The following is a 13,981-nucleotide window of genomic DNA, read 5'->3' on the forward strand; positions in this document are numbered from 1 at the left end:
CGAGTGGCAAGCAGAGTACTCACACCCCCATCTGCAGCCACTTGCTCCCATGAGAAAATGCGACTCCGGGGGCCAGATTTCCTAACTTAAAGAGAAGCCAGGCTTTTAGAGCCATATATCAATATAATAAGCCTTCTAATATTTAACTAAAAGTTAATTCACTGATTAAAGTTCTGAAAAACACTGGAAACACACCTGGAGTCTGTATTGTCTTGTGGGCTACAGTTTGTGAACCAGAAAACCTACGATTTAATGCTTTCCTGTAACCAATGGATCATGCCATTATTGTCTTCTGGGGCTAATACAGCACCTAACTGGACTTTTATTTAGATCCTACCCGCTAACCCATTTCATGAAGTGAAAGGTGCAAGATTCCCAGACAATTAGGGTTTTAACACCCTTTGCAGTTTTTCCTGGGTCCAGGTCCTGAATAAGTGAAGTCATTTTCAGAATGAGAGTGCCTCGTGGCGGGAAGACACTTCAAATTCAGTTTTTCCCTCAATCTTCAGTTATTTGTCCTGGGTATCCTCTGCTTGCCCTGCACTTCTATTCTGTACCCTCCTTCTCTGCCCTGTGCCCCGGGAGGCTGACCTGAGATCAGGTCAACAGGATCCTGTACCCTCTGGATCCCATGTCTTCTGGCTTCCCCTTGGGTTTATCCAAAGGGGATGGGCTGGTAGGAGGAGACTGAGGTGGGCATATATGTTTACCCCGCTTTTTGTGGCCAGGTTGCCGTGAGTCTTGTATCCCTCTACCAAAGGTGGTAGCTCCTATGAGACAGTCCTGTACATATGGCCACACCCTCGCCAGGTTCTGGAAACTACCGTCTGCTCGTTCCCCTTCAGTAAAGGCTCCCTTCTGTCACTAGTCTCAGGTCACAGCAATGTCCCTTGTTGTTTTAGTAAAAACCACTCCCACATCTGACTCTCCTCCTATTATCCAGTGGAGTATGTCAGGTGTTTCCTGCCTGGTCACATCATTAATTACCCAAATGGACCATTTGGAGTGACAGTGAGGGCCCAATTCCACATCAGAACCACAGGTGAGCCTGCCAAGCGCTTCTCATGTAAGCACTCAGTAAATATTTGCCAGAAAAAGAGATTAACCTTTATTTAGCCACTGACAAACTTTTGAAAAATCAATACATGTTCAAACACCTGTCTTAGAAGAAACAAAAATCTAACACATATTAACTAATTTTTTCCCCCAATTTGCATTTAGGTGGCAGGCATTTTTTATATAGAGGCATAGTTTAGATGTCATAATTGGGGGTGGGTGGGTGTGGAGGAGCTAAATGAGCATCAATAATGATCATGATGAGAATCCAAGCAAAAGATGACTGTTGAACAGCTACTCTTTGCCGGGTTCTATGCTGTGGGCTTTATGTATATTATTTCATCTACTGCTCACAACAACATTTTGAGGTAGTTACATTTCTATACCCAGTTTACAGTTGTAAAAATGTAGGTTTAGAGATGTTAAGTGATTTCACACATGAAGCAAGTAACTTGACCAGGACTTGACCCCAGGTCTCCTGATTACCTCTAGATTTCAGTATATTCAGTTTCAAACAAAGGAGTGGTCAGTGAGAGACGGAGTAGTCCAGAAAGGTAAGTATTAATTAACTTCATCATATACTTCAGAAATTGATACTTGAATCAAGAGTCTGTGGGCCACACTCTGATGGATCTCTCGACTGGGCACAAGAGAGTGTCAACAGGGGCTGGACATGGAAGGTGGCAGTTTCTGACATTCTGGGAAGAGGAGGCCTAATTTTATGATTTGTTATCTCTATCTTACTACTAAAACAGAAATTTTGCTCATGGGAAAAGACACTTATTTGTACCAAATCACACATGGGAACAATACCTTAAAAAACATTTGCTATTTTGGGTTACTTAAGTCATCCTCATTTCCAAACAAAACTGAAATTTCCTTTGGGGAAACTATGTATTCCCCATTAGATATAGTCTGATAAGACTGATTCAAGTTCCATACCCTCCAGGCCTAGGTGGGGGGCCTGGGACACTAACTGGGTGGTTTGATTGATGGTAAATGGCCTGTCTGTATAGACACCCTCTGCCACGTGACACCTGGAAGCTCCTTCCATCAAAAGATACGACATTTGTATCTCCATCGCTTGAGGCTGGCCTTTTGTCTCACTTTGTCCAATGCAATGGGAGTGACCACAGTGTAGGTCTGAGACTACCTACAGAGGCCTTTGGGGCTTTTGCTTTCAGAACCTTGCCACCATATGGGAACAAGCCCAGTCTAGTCTGTTGGAGGATGTGAGGCCACGTGGAGAAGCATCCCTTGATTGGAAGCCACGCAGGAGCAGCCAGCCCTCAGCCTAAATTGCTAGCCTATAGAATCATGAACGAAATAACTGGTTCTTGTTTTAAGCTACTAAATTCTGGGTTTGTTTTGTTTTGTTTTGTTTTTTAATGTAGCAATAGCTAAGTGATCTGGTTGAGCACATTGGATACTCTGTAGTATTTGCGCCTTAAGCACAGAAGACAAGAAAACAAAGACATTTTTGGACATTCAGTCCAGTGGCGGCACCTAAACAGACTGGTCTACAATTCCGGCTTTCCAGACTCGGGGTGTCTTGGCACTGGCCTGTTTCCGGGCTTGGTTCTCCAGCCTTCCTATCTGTTCTGTGAGTTACGAGTAAACCCTCCAGTGAATTTCCTTTTTGTTTGAGTTACCGAGAGTCACTTTCTCTTGCTTGTAAGTCTAAGGACCCTAACAGCCCAATATACAATTAGGTGTGGTCATCTAAGACAGAGTCCAAGCAGGAGAGGGAGAGTGTCACATGCAGCTGTTGGAGGAGATACCTGGGGACAGGGACCCCTTGCCTAACACTGTATAGGCTGCTGCCTGCTTTGGCTAGACTTCAGGGTTGGCCTTGCTTTTAGAGCTCTGATAAAATCCCAGACTGGAGACATTCAACACTTGCCTTGCTGGAGTGCTATAGGGCGTGTCTAGAGCTATGGCCACAGCAGCTGTTCTTCCCTCTTTTGTCAACTTCCTCATAAGTCAACTGAATTATTTGGGGTTTTATCAGGCTGCACAATGTGTCCTGATCGTGTTATGGGAACTCTCATTTTAAAAAACTGTTCTGAGGAAAATGCTATTAAAATGATCTACTCTGGGCCTTTGCACATGCTGTTCCCTTTACCTGGAGTATCCTGTCCTCTGCTCCCCCCATATCACCCCTCTACCTGTTCCTCTCTTGGTGCTGGAATGCCTTCTCTGAGCACCCTTTCCTGCCTGCCCAGGGTCCTCACAGCCCCTTAGTAGCATCGCACCATACCATAAACACCATTATGTACACAATTACACTACGTTGTAAACATCTGTTTCCTTGAATATCCTCCCTCTATTCTGTGAGCTTCCTGAGTTTCAGGACTTGTACTTTTAAAATCATTTCAACCCCCTACCTCCCACTCCAAAGAATCAGACAAAAAGGGAAACCATAGAAGTCAGATATTCTGGATTCAGACATCAACTATATCACACATTAGCTGAGTGACTGTGGCCAGTCAACTCATGAAACCTTTCTAGGCATTGGTGGGCCATTGGCCAGATCCAACCTGTAGACCTGTATTGTTTGGCCTGCATAGGGTTAACAAATGATAGTTTAATTGCCAACATTTAAATATTATTAGACTCTACATCTGGATTTCTAGCTTTTCTGCTTCTCTCAAAAGATCAGAAGATTGGCCATCTGGGGTCTGTGTTTCTGTAGAGCAACAGCAATGGTGTTAGGGTTAGGGTTAGGGTTAGGGTGAGGTGTTAGGGTTAGGGTGAGGATTTAGGGTTAGGGTTAGGGTTAGCTCCAATGAGTCCCCTACAGATGGCGTGTGAGCTCCCAGGTCATCATGGGTCCTCTGTCTCACCTTGGTACTGTAGTGAATTGATTTAAGATGCTTGAATGCTTTGCTTATTACTACTGAGAATGTAAAAAACAACAACAAAAAACACTGCCAATCAAATCGTGGCTGGAGGTTTCATCCTGATTTCATACATGTTTTATGTAAAAAAGGAGCATATTGGGCTCTTAGAACATGGTGCCTTCATGGCTCCGGCAGAAATTTGAGTTTGGAAACCTTGGACCAGATGATGCTTCACATCTTTTACAGCAATCCTATCCTCTAACTCCATTTAAATAGAAAATAATCTTTGTGTTTTGTTCAAACCTTCTGCCAGTGAATCATATTTTATGAAAGCGTCAATTTTAAAATGAGTTTGTGTATATGAATGATATATATATATATTGTTATATATATTGTGATAGATCATCTATCTAGCTATATATACATATATATAGATCATGCTTCATTTCACATTATTCTTAGGAATAATCACCAACTGTTTCCATTATATTATCTATGACCAATATTAAACTTATAAAATAACTAGAAGGCGGTAGTTATTAGAAAAGCCATACAATTACAGACATATTCACACTGGCCCACAATCCCTTACCTACAATTCCAAAATTCTAAAAGCTCTAAAAACCAAGTTTTGTTTTTTCCTAATTCATTTAGCAGAAAAATCAGACTTGAACTGATTTGAGACATTTTAAAACTTAAAAAAAAGTCTCACTCAGTAACATTAATGTTTCATCATGGAATGATTTGTATTTTTAAGTTTAGTATGCCTTTCTCAACCTCACTGGAAGTGTTATCCAATATTTGGTATACGTACCACGTTCTCTTTCTAAAATCTGAGAAATTAAGTATTTCAAAATGCATCTGCCTCAAAGACGCAGGATTTGTGGATATGTGTAAATAAAGACGCCAGCCCTCCCAGCTATGAAAGACTGCAGTCAAAAGACTGCAGTCAAATTAAGTTCCCCTCAGCTTCTGTTTCACCCATTAAGTGAGGCTTGATAACATGCATTATTTCTTTATTTAGTCCATTCTTGATCGATCTGAGTGACCACGTGCCAGTCTAATTGGACATCGTCGCTGAATAGGGCTGGGCTCCTTACACACCCAGCTCCTAATTCTCTCTTTTGACCTCGAGCCACAGAGGAGAGAAATAATGATAGAAAAAGCACACCCCATGCTCCCTCTGTTTTGATAGGAACGTGCTGTCAAGGGGGAGTGATATGATAAGGCCTTAAATAAATTAATGTTCTAACAATGTGTTGAGAATGGGAAAGGTAACATTTAATAAGCATGTTAGGGTAATTAGTTAAGTCACTTGTCAATTAACTAGATTACCTAATAGCTAATTTGTCTCTCCAAGCAGCAGGCTTTGTGGAAACACAGTCAAAGAAAACTTATTTTGAAAGGCTAGCCTTCCCACATAAGGGTACATAGGCAGTCTGATTTTAGTGTGTCTGCCGGCTTCAGAACTCCATTGATGAAAATCTTAGTTTTCTTATTTGCTTTTAATAGAGATCCTCTTTTTTCCTTTTCTTTTAAAAATTTTCTCTTCTTTTCCTCCCTCCTTTCTCTCTTTCTTTCCTTTCTTCCCTATCTCCCTCCTTCTTTCTTTCTTTTGTTTTTTGTTCTTCTTTTCCACCTTTATTAATTAATTTATTTTATTTCTGTAGCTGATTCTACCTCAGGTCAGAGGTCAGCAAATTTTTCCTGTAGAAAGCCGGCAAGTAAATATTTTAGGGTTTGTAGGACAAGAGGCAAAATCGAGGATATTGTGCAGGTACTTACATAACAAGGAAGAAAACAAGTTTCCATAAATTTTTTTCAACCATTTAAAATATATAAAAATTATTCTTAGTTCCCTGGCTGCACAGAACGATATGTGGGCTGGATTTGACCCACTGGTTGTAATTGCTAACCTCTGCTTTGGGTCATCATTAAGTTGTTAATTTCCTAAATTAACATGATTGCATTTGCAATCCAGAGGCTTCAAAAATCACAGGGTCTCCTCACCATGTTCATCCTTCACACTGCCAACCAGAGGCTAAGAGCATAGACTCTGGAACCAAACGACCCGGAGTAGGTAGAATCTCAGCTTTGCCAAGAACATGCAACCTTGGGCAAGCTACTTAACCTCTCCGTGCTTCAACAGCACCATCTCCAAAATAGACCCTTCTCATAGGATTACTCTGAAGATTAAACTGAGTATATAAGTAAAACAGTGTCTCGCATATAGTCAGGACTATGGAAATGCCAACATATTTTTATTACTTTGATAGCACAGGGAGTAGAAGGAAGGACACTTCCTGTTGGAACAACAAGAACAACAAAAAAGATAAGCAGAGTCTATTCTCCGATCCCTGGAGATCCATTTGGTGGCAAATTTCATGCCAAAAGGAGCGGAGCTGGAAGAAGACATGCTTGGGCATTTTCCGAGTGTGCTTATGCAAACAGGATGGCATAAATGTCTCTTCGGAGAAGGAACCCGCCAGTAGGTCTCACTTTTGCCTGGTGATTTATTGGGATCCTCTGCGTTTGTTCAGATAGGTTTTCCTGTCTCAGCTCTTCAACAGCTCTGCTGCAAGCCATGCCCCATACGGCACAAAGTCTGTCTCTGTGCCCTACATAATATGGGATGCGAAGAAGTACTGTTAAAGAGGTTTCCTGTTTCGGTTTCCTCATTGGCACCAGGAGCGATGGGAAAGTCTCTGGAGGACTTAGCGTGCACACACAAAAACAGAACCGCCGCAGACCCTGCCCGCGCAGCTCTGGAACGTGAAGTGCCCCTGGCAGAAACTTCTCTCTTTCCTCTCCCTCTTTCCCTTGCTCCCTTTTGATATTTCCTCTTTCTTTCAGCCTATCCTTGACAGTAAGTGCAATCACATCACACACAAGTTTCTTTGGAAAGCCCCGTTTTTAATGATTTGGCAGCCGGTAGACACTGAAAGGCCTTCCAGAAAAAATTTCAATCCCTCTTCCCACAGCTTCCGCAAGCCTCGGTGATAAATGACACCTCTCATTCTGTCACAGACAAGGAGCACAGACGGGGGACGTCAGTGATGTATGGCTCACCAGAACAGGAAATCAACTTTTTTTTTTTTTTAAAAAAAAAACCTAAAAGAGTTGACCAGGACATTGTCAGGGTCCTGCTCCAAAGGCCTCACCTAAGAGACTGTCTGAAAGAAAGACTGAAAAAGTTTTAGTTTAGGAGAAAAAAAAAAAAAAAAAAAAAAAGGATGCGATCAAATCAAGGAGAAATACGTATCTACGAAGAAGCTGGCACACAATAAAGCTGCAGATTGCTTTGGCATTGTTTATTTCTTTGTGGTGCCCTGGATATTAGCCAAATTTTCACCTACTCTGGTGATTTATGGAGGAAAAGGTTGATCCCTGCTCTGTGAGAATTCTATTTTCCTTCTGGAGCCACAGAAAAAAGTGAGTCAAGATTTGTTTGTCAAGCCTAAATTACCCCATTTTACACTGCCCCCAGTGAAAAGCAATAAAATTCCCAATGCCCCCCAAGGGATTCCCTCCATACAAAGATTAACAACCTTGCCTTTTTATGTTGATGGCAATCACAGGGAAGAGCAGGAGGTGGCTTCTTTTTCTTTACCTGAATTTTTTTCCTATTCGTATCACACTCCCCACTTCCCCCCACCTCCATGATCCATACATATTGAATTCAAAAACCTTTTCTTTTCTTCTACTGAAAACCTCTGCACTTAGATCCACTTGAGGCTCTGATTTAAAAGGCAAACGCAGACTCTCATCAAGTTGAATCTGAACACCTACTGGGTGTCAGGTCTGTATTGGATCCAAAACAGGAAACTAAGAAATAGATGCCTAAATTCTTTCTATGCAAGATCTCTCAACCTCAGCACTATTGACATTTGGGTCAGATACTTCTCTGTTGTGGGCGGCTGTCCTGTGCGCTGTAGGATGTTAGGCAGCATCCCTGGCCTCTACCCAGCATCCCACTCCCCCAGCACCCCCCTTTGCTTAGTTATGGCAATAAAAAATATCCCCAAACAATGCCAAATGTCTCTTGGGGAAAAAAATTGCCCCCAGTTGAGAACGACTGTTCTAGAAGTTTGAAATCAAACCTCCAAAGAAAAATAACACTCATGAGATTTATGGGGAACAACTGAAGCTGGTAATTAAATACTAAATGCTATGACATAGAAAATCAAAGCTATAGGAATTTAGGAACTTGCCAAAAGGGATGTTTTTATTTACCAGGTTTGTGCAAATGTCTCTATTTAAGCTGCATAACAAAAATAAAATCTTGCTGAGCCATCACTTATTTTGTGCATGTCCTGTGTATAGATATGACTGAACTGGATATTGGAAGGCCATAGCAGGTTTTAAAAAAAGAGAAATCTTAGTTGCAGACCAAGCATATTCAAACATTAAGACAGTGGGAGACGATAACCAACAATTAAAAATCTCTTTTCTTTTCCAATGATATTCAGAAATGATATAAAGTTTTAGTAATTAATAAATTATCATTTATTAAACAATATTATTAAATCTTTGTGAACATTTAAGGTTCTAAATTGGACTGAAGAAGGTAGGACTAAAATTAAATTCTCGTGTCTATGCTTTCTTTGTAGATGGTAACCCAAAAATGTTAACAGACAAGTCTTCTAAATTCTGGTAGAGTTTATACAGTGATATTAAAAACATTCTTGGGCCTACCCAATAAAACATAGGATGAAGAGGAAGTTCAGCCCAATTTCTAGGCACCATATATAATATCTAAGGTTTTCATCTATCTATCTATCTATCTATCTAACATCTATCTATTTACATATAAAGCTGTGCTGTGATCACAAAGAATAGAAACAATAAACCATATAATTAATATATTGGGCACAAAAGCTGACCTTAACACAAAAAAGGAAGAAGAAAAGATCTCAATGAATTAAGAAGAATGAGGCCATTGCAAAACGTAGCCATTTCCATCAATTAGAAAAAGCACCACAAATGCTTTATTAATACCGTTTAATCTGCAGAATTACAAGGTAAACAATATCGGTTGGCGTTCCTGTTATCAATATGGACACTGAAACTACTTTCATGAGGATGTTACAAATGAGAGGACCTACTCTTTATCCCACTCTCCCCCTCTCCCTACAGACCAGCTGGTGGAATTTGTTCTTCATTGTATTGGATTCCATCTTGGTCAACTTAAGACAGACCATTCTTTGTTCACACAACGCTGCCTTGCCTATCAATGGGGATCCTAATAAAATTTTATGCTGTTACAGGACTTTTCTGTCTCATCCTCACCTCCTGGTCTTGCATCATGTTGAGGGCAATTACACATTTATTTATTACACATCCCCAAATATAAAACCACGAAAACTATACCAAAGACAGCAGCTTTTCAATCATCCATCAAGATATACCGGTTTCAAAAGACAATCCCTGCACCACATCCTGAAGGTCATTACTCACTCTCGAAGGCTCATTTCAAAGGCCTCCTTCATCTCTTGATATCGTTAGACAGCGTGTGCGCCAAAGTGCTGCTTGGGGATCTCAATAACTCCATGTTCTCTCTCAGAGCATGATTAGTGGGAGATGCGGGCACCAATTTAGGCTGTGTCTACACCATGCCAAAACAGCCCATGGAGAAATGAAACCATCTATCACACAACTGGCGGATTTAGCTACATGATGCAAGCTGCGTGGACTCATCGCCCCGCCCCCCCCCCCCCATTTCATTGACTGATTATTTGAGTTCATTTTGAGTATCTGGGAATGGATCTGCCTAACAGGCTAGATTGGAAACGGACCATAGAGATGGCATGGTCTTCGCCATCTGGCACCGCTCAAACTCTGACCTCCTTGCATAGGCTAGTCTCCCTGTTCACCGCGCTCTCACTCAGCCCAACACGTGTGAGCGCTTGAATCTACCTTTTCCTGAAGCTTCAAGATCTCCTTCTAAACTTTTTAGTTTTGTGAGCAATATGCTTTTAAGATTTTACTTAAGCTAGACAGTACTCCAAGTGCTTTCATTATACGCATTCATTATCTTATTCGATCATTACAAGAGTCCTATACGAGGCAGGTGCCGCTATCATCCACATTAGATCCTGACGGTGCCCTGTCCCTATCTCCTAGGTGAACACCTCTCCCCACCAGGCATGCCTACTTGGAACGCCTGTGCTTCTCTGGCTGAGGGCAATTGTCCAGCTCTGAGGGCATGTCTGGCTTGCGCACAGAACAAGCTGGAAATGCTGGAGACGAATGCCCCAGGAAGAAGCCCTGAGGCCATGGAGATTTGGTGGAAAACTATCCCAGCACTCTTGCCCCTCATCTAGGACAACTCTGAAATGCGTGTCGTGCACTTGCTCCCAGGTGCCCCAGCAGCATTAAGCTCCGGGCGCCCGTGGGGCTAACTTGCTGGATCGCTCACTCTTTATTAGTATCCCTCTTCTCCCTGTCTTACTTCTCCACTCCCCTCTGGTGGTTCCTGGGATCAACAACCGAATAAAGTATATGTACTCAAATTCTTGTTTCTAAGCCTCATTCTAGAGGAACACAAACAAGACAGCACATTTGTCCAGATAAGAAAACAAACGCAGAGGCACTGAACACCTTGCCCTGGGAAATAGAACTGCTCTGTTATTTTCACATCAATACATGGAATTTCTATAGGGCCCAGGTTCCCCCTTGACTCATTTCCTTTAAAAGAACATGAAGCTGCTTATGATCAACTGCCGCCACCGTGTCCTGGTCTGAGGAACCATGAGAGAAATCCCTCTTGGATCTGTCTTGAGACCCAAGCATGAGGCGGCTTGAACCTTGGGATGACACAAATATTGTAACTCTTCACTTGACCCGCTTTAGGCTTTATCTCTTCAGGATGCTTAGGCCGAAATTTCTGCTCCAGTTTTAGCTGCATACATTTCTGTGAAATCACATTTCTCCTAATTTAATTTTATTGTTTTAACAATATTTAATTTTGCTATTGTTTTTTTTCCTCATCTTCCTTTTCAAACCACTATAACCTGTGTGAATTATTGTATCATGACTCAGTGCTTTTAGGAGAAAGTTTTATAATATTTCTGACATCATATATGTAACATTTTACATAATAAATGATCACATATAATATATAATAAATATAACAATATATTATCATTATAATATATAATAAATATGAGACATGTAACATTTAACTTATTTGTTATACCTTTAATACCATTTAGTACCATAGATCTTGAATCAATGTGTTTATCCATATAACCTCACGGTACGGGCATCAGAGCATCATATTTGGAGCACAGCTTGAGAGCCAGACTGCGTGAGTTCAAATCTCAGCTCCATGAATTATGAGTCATTAGGCAAGTTACTTAACATCTCTGTGCTTCAGTTTCCTCACTGTTACAACAGGGAATAATAATGGCGGTCAGGGCCACTGTAGGATTAAAGGAGTTAAAATATAAACAGTGATGAATTAGAACAGTAGCTGGCATGCAGCAAACATCATATAAGTGTTAGCTGTTGCTACGACAAGGCAACACTAAATCAAGATGATTACAGTTATTTCCGTGAAGAACGTGTTTGTCAGGGGCACGCGCAGTTGGTCCCACAGAACACTGAGACCAAGCTTACCATCCAGCTGTCAGCTATAAAGGGTGCCCTCAACTTCTCAGAAGTTTCCACGTAGGAAACTGTGAATATCAGATTTCAGTAAGCATGGAAGATTCTGGGTGAGGAATCGGCCCCTCGTTGAGGCCTGCCAGGGGCTGTGAATAAATGTGCCATGTGCCTTCCTTCCCATAGGCCTCCTAATAAATTCTGGCTTCAATGGTAGATGTGTTTTCAATTCTAATAGTATTCACATATGCCTCATCTGGTAAATAGCACTTGTGAAAAAAATTGGATTGGGGAGAAAAGCCCCCAAACACTTGTCTTAAGTGTTGCAAAGCCGTGGGTCACGTCAGCGCCGGATGGAAGCAACATTACCCAATGCGATCTGACACAATTCAAGCAATGCAATGTGACAAGACACTAGCACGTAAGCAAAAAACACTCTATTTTTGGCCCAAACGCTCATTATCATCTTACGTGCAGATGGGCTGATCTGTGATAGTATTACGTGGAGCAATTCTGTTTTGCCTCCTATTACTGCTATTGCCTGGTAGATGGGTCTGGAGAACTCCTCAACCGCCTGGCCTCTCTAGGATTTTCTGACGTTTACTCTTTTGAAAGTATTCGCCAACGGGGTAGGTCACAACCCTGACTGGTTTAGCACAGAGACTGCCAACGTACAGCAACTCTGCAGAATGCAGTGAAAGAATTAGACAGGGCAGGATGTTGTTTTGAACATGATGGAGACATTGAACATTTGTTTTACTGCTGTCTGGCTCTATTCCTCCTTCTTCAGGTAGCAAGGCACCACACTAACTCTCAAATATCCTACCCCTTAGTCTTAACTCCAGTGCTTTAGGTGGGACTCGTCATGTGACTCAGAACTAGTCAATCGGAAAATAGCCTACCTCTGACCACAGTGACTGGTTAAAGCGTGGCCATGTGACCCGATGAGGACCACTGAGACATATTAAGTCTTTCTTTCCTCTGGGCATTTGGAAGAGAAACTTCTGGTGGTGTCCTTTGCTGCTGGATCTGAGTCTGGAAGCCCTAAGGAGCTGCGGGGGCCACCACAGGAATTCTGAGGGTGGAGCCAGGACAGGGGAAGGCAAACATTCCAAAGAGAGTTGAACAGAGTTTATTTCATTCCTGGGACCAAACCAGGCCTGAGAGCCACTACTCCTGTACAATTCAATCACATGAGCCAACTAACTATCTTTCAACTTTTTTTCCTTAAGCCCTTTGGAGGTGAGTTTTCCGTCACTGGCAACAGGAAAAAAAACTTAAAGTCCTAATTCAGGGATGGCACTGAAAAGTCCGTGGCTACAAAAGATGAGTGTGGTCTTAAACCTTGGAAGCAGACCTCCTTCCCACCACATCCACTTGGTTGCCGCCCAAAGATGGAGAAGAATGAAGCCCCCAGGTTTCCAGCTGGTGCCTCGTGACCGTCGTGGGAAGTGCCACCTCAGCGTTCGGTGCCCGTCAACACTCCTACCTGGTGACGGAGGCTCTGCGGCTTACTCGGCCCTTAGCTCCTCTCAGCAGAAACACTTCATCACCCTGACACTCTGGTACGCTAAGCGAAGAAGCGCGAAGCACGGCGAGGTCACCTCGAAGTTAACTGAAGGGATTATAAGGGACAGTAGACACACTTCAGCAGGGAGGGCCCTGACAGGTTCAGAAAACGCGGCCAACGGTGCTCAGGCCCGGCGGCCCACGGCCGTACACCCCACCACGGCACCGACCCCCGACTTCTAAACAGTTAAATATGAAACTGTCAACAGGGCCCTGTCTTAATAGCCAAACTTGAGGCCTTTTATCCCGGATGATTTATGAAGTAATTTTAAAGAGATCCAAGCAAACATCTGTCAATAAATTGAATGCCAGCTACAGGATTTACAAGCAAGACAAGAATTCCTCGTTAAGTGCACATTACCATGGTGGGGATCATAAATAGAAGGGGGCCAGGATGTGAGCCTCTCAAGCTGTCATTAAAACACTATCTAAGAACTAATGAGGAAGTGATGGAGGATACTAATGATGCCTTGGGCTCCCAACCTTCGCCAGTGGAAAAGGGCTGCCTGGCATCAGACGACACAAGGGGAGGCGAGAGCCTGGCCGGTGGCTCCTGGCAGCTCATTCAGCTGTCTGCTCAGGAGCTGCAGGTCCCCGTCTAGCACGGGGACATTGGAGGTACCACGTGGCTTGCTGCCCTATAGTACCTAGAACCCTCATGATGGTTAACTTCCTATGGTCCCAAACACACACACTCAGCAAATATTCCCGTACCACCTACTTCATGTGGAACACTGTCCTAAATAATGTTTCCCCAGTGCAAGGGGGAACCTCTGGAAACTTCTCTTTGGCTGAAACATACCTTTGACAGGCAGAGAGGTAAAAGCTTCATCACTGAAGGATGTGGCAAAAGAGGGGGTTAGAGGAAGATCCTGGAGGTCCAGGTGGTCCACACCCTCCCCCAACTC

General features: G+C 42.6%; 1 protein-coding gene across 5 annotated transcripts in view; it reads right to left on the reverse strand.

The window, feature by feature from the left end:
- TSHZ2 (teashirt zinc finger homeobox 2) overlaps nucleotides 1-13,981 on the reverse strand; it is a 442,402-nt gene that overhangs the window by 268,462 nt on the left and 159,959 nt on the right. The gene's annotated exons all lie outside the window — the stretch shown is intronic.

The sequence above is a fragment of the Eubalaena glacialis genome, chromosome 13 (assembly GCF_028564815.1).
Source record: "Eubalaena glacialis isolate mEubGla1 chromosome 13, mEubGla1.1.hap2.+ XY, whole genome shotgun sequence".
NCBI classification, from domain to species: Eukaryota; Metazoa; Chordata; class Mammalia; order Artiodactyla; family Balaenidae; genus Eubalaena; species Eubalaena glacialis.